Source organism: Narcine bancroftii, chromosome 1, assembly GCF_036971445.1.
Source record: "Narcine bancroftii isolate sNarBan1 chromosome 1, sNarBan1.hap1, whole genome shotgun sequence".
In the NCBI taxonomy this organism is placed as follows: Eukaryota; Metazoa; Chordata; class Chondrichthyes; order Torpediniformes; family Narcinidae; genus Narcine; species Narcine bancroftii.
In genome coordinates this window covers 288248236-288257868 of record NC_091469.1, presented here as the reverse complement: position 1 = coordinate 288257868, position 9633 = coordinate 288248236, and the positions used below count along the sequence as shown (strand labels likewise).

Here is a 9633-nt window from a genome sequence, read left to right as displayed (position 1 = left end):
CCCCTCCCCTTTCCTCTCCTCTCCTCCTCCCTCCTTCCCTTCCTTCCCCTCCTCATGCAGAGACAAGTTGGCAAATGCTGGTGTGCCCAGAAGGCAGATGGATATGAGGGGACGCTGATCCATGCCAGACAAGCTGACAGAAGCCAGAAGTCCGGCACCTCTAGGTTCAAGAATAGTTTTTTCCCAACAGGTATCAGGTACTTGAACACCCCTGAACTGCTCTCAGTATACCACCCACCACTACAATACCACCAAAGATCTATTTGCACTCCTGATTTACCACTACCTGCCAACAAGACAAATATTTACCATTTCTTTTCTTTTCCTTTTGTATTTTTTTTCTCTTTGTGCAATTTAATTAAACTTAAATGGTTGTTGGTGTATTTCCCTTAACTGGGAAGCTGCAGCAGGAAAGCCTTTGATTGCATCTGTACATTGTATATGACAGTAAAATCTCATTGGCATTCTCTCTCTTTTAAACACCCCACCTACACTTCAAGCTGTACACAAACATGCTGGAAAAACCCAGCAGGTTACTCAGCGCCCATAGGAGCTAATAGGCAGTTGACGCTTTGGGACTGAGCCCTTTCAGGAATCTGAAAAAGTAGGTAGACCCCAGCATCTGCAGCTTTTCTTCTCCACGTTTTCTGGTGACAGCTTCTTAAAAGTCGGTACAAATTCTGAAGCAGCCACAAATGGGATTTGAAGCCCCCGTTCTCTGAATTATTAGCCCAGTGTGTGTGGTAGCCTCTGGGTGTAATATCTCAACAGAGCGAGATCCTCGGCATTGTAAACCCAGACCTACAAATGACAAAACATCATGTGGCTCGGTTAGTGTGGCGGTTAGCGCAACGCTGTTACAGCGACAGCGATCGGGTCGGGAGTTCGAATCCCACGTTGTCTGTATGGAGTCTGTACATTCTGCCCGTGTCTGTGTGGGTTTTCCCTGAGGCTCCTGTTTCCTCCCACCGTTCGAAACGTATGGGGGTTTGTAGGTTAATTGGGCGGCACAGAACCGTGGACTTGTGGTCTGTTACCATGCTGTATGTCTGTATTTATGCTTATATCACCTCAAGCCATGAAGGGAAATCAAAGTAAAACAAATCCAGACACTGGTGGTGGAACTCAGTGGGTCAAGCAGCATCTGTGGTAGAAGAAGAATGGTTGACATTTCAGACCAAAAGCAATCGTAATAAAGAGTTTTGGCCTGAAACGCCCATCCCACAGATGCTGCTCGATTTGTTGAGTTCCTCCCAAATATTGTACAATATTAAACTTCAAATTCCAACATCTGGTGTTTCCTGTGTCTAAAGTAAAACAAAGGCTTATTTCCATTCAGTAGACGAGTTGCTTTTCAATCTTTCAGATGTAGAAACTCTAAGGCCAACGGCAGGAAATGCTTTGGAATTAAAACAATAAATTAGTTGTTTCTATTTCAAGTTCGAGATGGCTGATGTGTTTATTCAAACAGCTCTGAGTCTGAGAATCATCATCGTCGTGTTTTCAGAGAACCCTTGCAGTGAAATAGCAAACTTTTCCAGCCGTTATCGGCTTTGCAGAAAAAGGTGGCCGATCCTTTCAGGTCAGCTTTGGTCATTTAAAGATATCAATAAGATGGAAGAGTGCAGAGAAGGTTTATTAGGATGTTGCTGGGACTTGATGAACTGAGTTACAGGGAAAGGTCAAACAGGTTAGATCTTTATTCCCTGGAGCATAGAAGAATGAGGGCAGATTTGATAGAGGTAGACAAAATTATGAGGGATGTAGACAGAGTAAACACAAGCAGGCCATTTTCAATGAGGCTCGGTGAGGTACAAAGGGACAAGGGTTAAGGGTGAAAAGCTTAAGGGGAACATTAGGGGAAATTTCTTCACACAGAGAATGGTGGGAGTGTGGAATGAGCCATCAGCTGACATGGTGAATGTGGGCTCAATATTAACATCTAATCAAAATTTGGACAGGTACATGGATGGGAGAGATATGGAGGGCTATGGACTGGGCAGAATAATAGTATGGCACAGGCCAGAAGGGCTGAAGGGCCCATTTCTGTCAGGTTCTGTGGTTCTATCCCAAATTTTTCTGATATTCCACCCCCCCCCATTTGAAATCACTTGCTAGGGGTTCTCTCTACTGAGCTTAGTTGAATTAGTATATTTATCCATGCCAAGATTCCTTTCTTATCATGTCATTAATACACAGAATGTTTGCCTGTATGAAGACACACAAAGAGGCACCATTATCCCTGCACCCCCACCAGTAACAGAGAGAAGCAAGTAGAGACCCTTCAGAGATGCTGCGTCCATGGATTTGCATCCTGTAGCTGCCTGGGATCCTGTCTATTCCAGAGGTGACCCCCATGCTCTCGTTTCCCAATCTCCAATACAATCAGGAAGTTGTCAGCACCTGAAGCCCTTCAGGAGCCCTGCTCACCATCGGCACCCCCACAGATCCCGGTCCTGATGCCTGATTCCCCACAAGCTGGTCTCCAGCAGCCACACAGTCTGGTGTGAGCCTTTCGTCCTCACTGGTCTCCTGCTCTGCTCTCCATCCCTGTGGGGTTGCCTCCCAGGTTTCTCCTGGGGAGGGGATTGATCTCCCACTCTGGTGCCCTGGATGCCCAACATCAGTCAGCTGATCCATGGAGCCCTCAGGGAGCCTCCACCACAAGCAATGAAAAGAAAACTCCCATTTTCTTGTCAAGTCATCTGATTGGTAACATCCGACGACCAGTATGACCTTGTACACAAAGAACTGATTCAGAATTCAGAATTGACCCTGCATTTACCGGCAGCTCATTCCACACTTCCAGCACTCTCTTTGTGAAGAAGTTCCCTCCAATGTTCTCCCTGCACATCACACTCTTCACCCTTTCCCCATCCTCTAGTTCTTGTCTCACCCAACCTCATGAAAGCAGCTCCCACTTGCATTTACTCTATTAGTACCCCTCATAACTTTATATTTTTTTATATCACTCCTTCCCAGTTCTTGAGTCATGGCCCTGATACCTTACACAATATCAGGGTGGAACAGTTAATGTGGTGGTTAGCGCAATGCCTTTATAGTGTCAGAGATCGGGGCCGGAATGGGATTTGAATCCCGCACTATCTGTAAGGAGTTTGTACATTTTCTCTGTGTCTGTATGGTTTTCTCTGGGGGCTCTGGTTTCCTCCCACTGTTCAAAATGTACTGTGTGTAGGTTATTGGGTGCAAATTGGGTGGTACAGGCTCATGGGCCAAAATGGCCTGTTACCATGTTGTAGGCCTAAATTTAATTTAAGAACATCATAGAATCAGGATGGGCAAGCAGGCCATTTGGCCCATCTTTCCAATATTGGTTGAATAAAAGCTTTTTAAAAATATTTTAAATATACAGCAGAGTGGAAGGCCATTCCAGCCCAACTAGTGCCACCCAATTTCACCCAATTAATCTGTCAAATCTTGTCCATTTTTCTGGAGGGTGGGAGGAAACCGGAACACACAGAGAAAATCCATGCAGGTCACAGGGAGAACGTACTAGGGGTACATTCAGAGTAAATGTTGACAGGCTTTTTCCATGGAGAGTAGGTGAGATGTAAACTGGAGGACATGGGTTAAGGATGAAAGGGGATAAGTTTAGGGGGAACATGAGGGGGTGGGGGTGTGGAAAGAGCTGCCAGCTGAGATGGTGAATGCAGGCTCAATTTTAACATTTAATAAGAATTTGGACAGGTACCTTGATGGGAGAGGTATGGAGGGCTATGGACAGGGTGCAGGTCAGGGGGACTAGGCAGATTAATAGTTTGGGTCAGACTAGAAGGGCCGAAGGGCTGTTGCTGTGCTGTAAATGTTCTATGGTTCTACACAAACTCCTTAGAGAAAGCAGCAATTTCAAAACTAAGTCATCGTTGATGTAACAGTGTCGCGCTAAACACTACACTAACCATCCAACATAATCTCACCTTCCAGCCTGTAGGTAACTGCCTGACGTGTACACATCCAAATCCTGTCTAAATGTCGAGAGGTTTGCACACTGTGCATACCAACACCCTTGGCCTCTGGGTGAAAATATTTTTCCTGTTTTAACCTATCCACCGATTACCGTAATTCTTTGAGCCCCAGTGAATGAGAAAACTACTGGGGGAAATAGATCTTTCCTATTTATTTCCCTCTTCGTGTTAACAGTTATGTTGGCATTACTCACGGCTTTCCCCGTTCCAAAGAAAACAACTCCAGCCTGCTCAGTATTTCCTCAAAACTGAACTACACTTGTTCTTGCGATTCACAAACAAAGCCCCGCTCCTATACTGATAAACATTCTGATGTGGTGACCAGAAATGTTTGTGCCACACCAGGTCTGGCCTCACCACTTAATGAGATTATTGTCATATACGTTGAGCACCTCTTCCATCCTGCACACAGATTCTTTCAGCTGCTCTCGTCGGGGAGGAGATACAGGAGGATCAGGGCCACCGTGCTGTAAACGGATATGGTTATATGGTTATATGGTTATCACCACCAGGCTGAGAAACAGCTTCTTCTCATGGGCAGTGAGAATGCTGAACGACCAAAGGAACTGCTCGCAATGACCCTCCGAGACTTTCGCATTCGTGAAGCAATATTTACTTATTTATTTGTACTTGTCCTACGTATGTATTGTATGTGCGCTATGTCTTGTTGTGTGCCTGTGTATTTTCCACTGAGGACCGGAGAACACTGTTTTGTTGGGTTGTATTCGTGCAATCAGATGTCAATAAACTTGACTTCATCTCACAATTTGGATGGCATGGTTGGCGTAGCAGTCAGCACAACAGCAGTTAGCCCAGTGCTCGAGACCGGGGTTCAAGTCCCGCTCAGTCTACAAGGAGTTTGTACATTCTTCCCTGTGTCTGTGTGGGTTTTCCCCGGGGACCCCGGTTTCCTTCAATCGTTCTAAATGTACCACGGGTTGTACCTTAATTGGTTGTAAATAGGGAAGCATGGGCTCATGCGCGGAAAGGAACTGTTACCCGTGCTGTATGTCTAAAAATAATTGCACATGCACCAAAATTCTTACTTGCTGCATGCAGCCAAACAAGTATTTGTGAGGAAATGTGTACATTATATTATGAAGAGATAATAAACGGAAACAATCGATTATAAATGTTCATAGTTACCATTGTGAAGAAAAAAAGGTGGTGTTACAATACTGCTGACAGTCCTTTTTAACACCATAAGACCATAAAATGTAGAAGCTGAATTAGGCCATTCAGCCCAAAATGTCTGCTGTGCCATTCGAAGCAGGGCTGATGTACTTTTCCTTTTAACCCCATTCTTCTGCCTACTCACTGTAACCTTTGACATCCTCACTAATCAAGAATCTTATCCGCTTTAAACCTACCCAATGACTTGGCTTCCACTGCTGTCTGTGGCAATGAATTCCAGATTCACACCCTCTGGCCAAAGAAATCTCTCCTCATCTAAAGGGATGCCTTTATATTCTGAGCCTGTGCCCTCAGGTCCTAGATGCTCCCAGTTCAGGAAATACCTTCTCCATGCCCACACGATTCAGACCTTTCAATATTTTGATGAGATTCCCCCTCATTCTTCTAAACTCCAGCAAGAACAAGCCCAGAGCATCAAACACTCCTCGTATATTAACTCTTTCATCCCTGGGATAGTTCTTGTAAACCTCCTGTGGAACTTCTCCAATGTCAGCTCTTCCTCCCTTCAATATGGGGTCCAAATCTGCTCCCAATACTCCAAATGTTGTCTGACTAAGGCCTTATAAAACTCCAGCTTTTATATTCTAGTCCTCTTGAAATGAATGCGAACATTGCACTTGTCTTCCTTATCATTGACTCAGCCTGCAAGTTAACCTTTAGGGAATCCTGCACTGAGACTTCCAAGTCCCTTTGGACCTCTGCTCTCTGCTTTCTGAATTCTCTCCCCAACAGCCAGCCAGCTGACCCAACACTAACCACGCTCGTATCATTCCAGTCAGACGATGGGCTGTTATCTTGGTTAGCACCTGACGTGCAGCACCTTGTCAAGGCCTTAATGCAAGTAAACAACATCCACTCATTCTTCTTCATTGCTTAACCTGCTTGTTACTTCATCACAAAATTCCAGCAGATTTGTCAGACAAGATCTCCTCTGAAGGAAACCATAATGACTTTGACTGTTTTAAAATTTGCTTTCAAATATCCCAAAACCTCACCTTAATAATGATCTCTGATTAACATTGAAGACAGTCTAATTGACATAATACCTTGATGAAGGGCTTAAGCCCGAAATGTCGGTGATGAATTTTTATCTTTGTTATATAAAGGACACTGTTTGCCCCGCTGAATTTCTCCAGCATTGTTTTTACTTCAACCATCGTGTCTGCAGACTTTAGTGTTTTATTATAATTTCCTGTCTTTTGCCTTTCTCCCTTCATAAAGAGTACAGAGATATTTGCAATTTCCCAACTCCAGTGATTTCTGAATATCTTCACCATCCCTTCAGCTCCCTCCCTCTGAACCTCGGATTGTAGTTTGTCTGATCCAGGTGATTTATCCACCTTTGGTGCTCCTGAAGACCAGAGTGGTCATCAATGCATTGAGCCAAAGAAGATGGGGGGAGATCCTACATGGGTATTTTGCCTCTGTATTTACGTGGAAGATGGAAACAGAAGTGAAACAAAACACCAGTGAGGTCATGGACCCGAGGCAAATTACAGAGGAGGAGATGCTTGCTGTCTTGAGGCAAGTAAGGGTGGACAAATCCCCAGAGTCTGACAAGATATTCCCTTGGTCCTTGAGGGAAGCTAGTGCAGAAATTGTAAAGGCCTTGGCAAAAATATTGAAAATGTCCTTAGCCAGGGGTGAGGTGTCGCAGGATAGCTAATGCTGTTCGAGAAATTCTTTAAGAATAATCTGGAAATTGTAGGCTGATGAGCTTGATGTCAGTAGTGGGTAAATTATTGAAAGGTATCCTAAAAGACCGGATAAATGAGCACTTGCATAGATAGGGACTGATTAAGGATAATCAACATGGCCTGCAAGGTTGGCGAGTTGTTAGTGCAACGCTTTTACTGCACCAGCGATCAGGACTGGAGCTCGAATCCCATGCATTCTGTAAGGAGTTTGTACGTTCTCCCATGAATGCATGAGTTTTCCTCAGGGCCTCTGGTTTCCTCCCACCATTTGAAATGTACCAGAGGTGTAGGTCAATCGGGTATAAATTGGACAGCACAGACTCGTGGGTCAAAATGGCCTGTTACCATGTTATATGTCTAAATTTAAATTTAAAATTAAAACACGGCTTTGTGTGTGACAGGTCATGTCCAAAAAATCTTGCAGAGGGCTTGATTTTGACATTTAAATTTTACATTACATTTAGCTTCACACTAAATTGACCTACAACCCCTGGTACATTTTGAATGGTGGGAGGAAACCAGAGCCCCTGGGGAAAACCCCCACAGACACAAAGAGAACGTAGAAACTCCTTACAGACAGCATGGGATTTGAACCTGAGACGCTGGTGCTGTAACAGCATTGCATTAACCGCTTTGCCAACCGTGTCACCCTTAAGAGAAGGGTGGATGGGAGGGGAATAGAGGTCTACAGGTCGATGGGTCGAGGCAGAATAAATACTGCAGCACGGTTTAGCTGGATCAAAGGGCCTGTTACTGTGTTGTAGTGTTCTATTCTTCACCACTCCTTGGTTTTGGGACACTGGCATTTGTTCTGACTCTGCATTGCCCAGTAGCCTGAGTTTCAGAAAGAGTTTGGCAAGCCCAGCTCCTCGCAGATTTATTTATGATTCCTATAATTGGAAAGTTTGCGTGGAAGCACTGCCTCACCAGTATCTCTGCACAGCCACTTCCATCAAAAAGTGATTGATGACTTTTATGGACCTCTTATCTCACTGAAGCATCACGTCATCAACCGCCACACTCCGGTCTCTTTTAGCCCTTTCATCACTGAACTGTGACCTGCACTTAACACTGGCTATTAACAGGCAAGCAGCAAAGACATACTCTTGGGGCAGGATACGGAGAGAAATCAGACACTACTGCAAGATGCGTTGGGTATTTTTCAGCTGATATTTGATTTGCAATTCTACAGGGTTGCATGGTTGGTGTGGCAGTTAGCGAAATGTTGTTACAGGGCCAGCGGTTGGGTACGAATCCTGCACTGCCTGTAAGAAGTTGGCACGTTATCCCCTTGTCTGTCTTGTTTTCTCCGGAGGCTCCAGTTTCCTCACGGTGTTCAAAATATAAAGGGGGTCGTAGATCAAATGAGCAACACAGGCTCGTGAACCGGAAGGGCCTGTTACCATGCTGTATGTCCAAATTTAAAATTTAAGTATGGTTGCAAATTTTGCAATTTTCTTTATTTTTTTCCCCCAGAACATTGGGTTTCTCTGACCAGCTCAATGAACCAGACTGAAGCAATGGTGTCAACACACAGAGTGCTGGAGGAGATTAGTAGGACAGTCAGCATCCATGGAAAACAACAGACACATTTCAGGCCAGAACCCTCTTCATCGGTAGCCTGAGTAAGAGGGTGGGGGGAACAGGAGAAGTAGTGGCAGGTGAGAGATGAATACAGGTAGGAGAGGGAAGGAAAGAAAGAAAGACTGATAGGAGGAAAGGAAAGGGGAGGAGAGCTGGAGGAAGGGGAGGATGTGGGTGATGGGCACATAAGGTGGGTGGGGATGGGAAAGAAGGCAAAGAGAAGCAAAGGGTCCAGAGAGGCATGGGGGAGGGAATGATCATTATTGAGTGGATTCTAGCAAATTACTCTAAAAGATGAAAGTCCAAATTAAAAGTGCAGGAAATCTGAAATGCTAGAAGCACTCAACAGATCAGGAAGCAGCTGTGGAGAAGGAAGGTTAATTTTCCATCAGTTACATCGTTCCCTGAAAGTGGCAACACAAGTAGATAGAGTAGATTGTAAAGACAGCTTTTGGTATATTGGCCTTAGTAAATCAAAGTATTGAGAGTAGGAGTGGAGTTGTTATTGTAAAGTTGTATAAGACATTGGTGAGACCAGATTTGGAATATTGTATGCAGTTTTGGTCACCGAACTACAGGAAAGATATCAAAAAGACTGAAAGAGTGCAGAGAAGATTTGAGGAACTGAATCTTGCCTTTTCTATGACAAGAGATCATTGATATCAATGTGGAGTACAGTCAGAGCTGTAGTTGGGAGTCCTAATATGTCTCCTTGGTTTGGCAGAGCTCAAAAACTTCATATCATTGAGATACTGGCTTTAGAAGAGCCACTCCGAGTCTAAGGAGATTTGTGATGTCACCAAAGACTCTTGCAAATTTCTACATGGAGAGCATTCTGACTGGTTGCATCACAGTCCGGTGCGGAGATGCTAATGCCCAGGACAGGAAAACTCAGCGAGTCTCATCATAGGCATTAGTCTTCATTGCATTAAGAACATCTTTAAGAGGCGGTGTCTCAGGAAGGACCCTCACCTTCCAGGCCATGCCCTTTTCTCACTGCTACCATCGGGAAGGAGGTACAGGAGCCTGAAGGCAGACACTTAATGTTACAAAAACAGCTTCTTCCCCTCCGCCATCAGATTTCTGAACAGACAATGATCCCCAGATACGACCTCGCTTTTTTTCTCCCTTTTTGCAGTTGTTATTTATTTTTTAATCTTGCATTTTACAGA

The 9633-nt window shown here is 44.5% G+C and overlaps 1 protein-coding gene across 3 annotated transcripts in view; it reads right to left on the bottom strand.

Moving 5' to 3' along the window:
* Positions 1-9633, bottom strand: part of mpped2a (metallophosphoesterase domain containing 2a) — a 145600-nt gene that overhangs the window by 27987 nt on the left and 107980 nt on the right. The gene's annotated exons all lie outside the window — the stretch shown is intronic.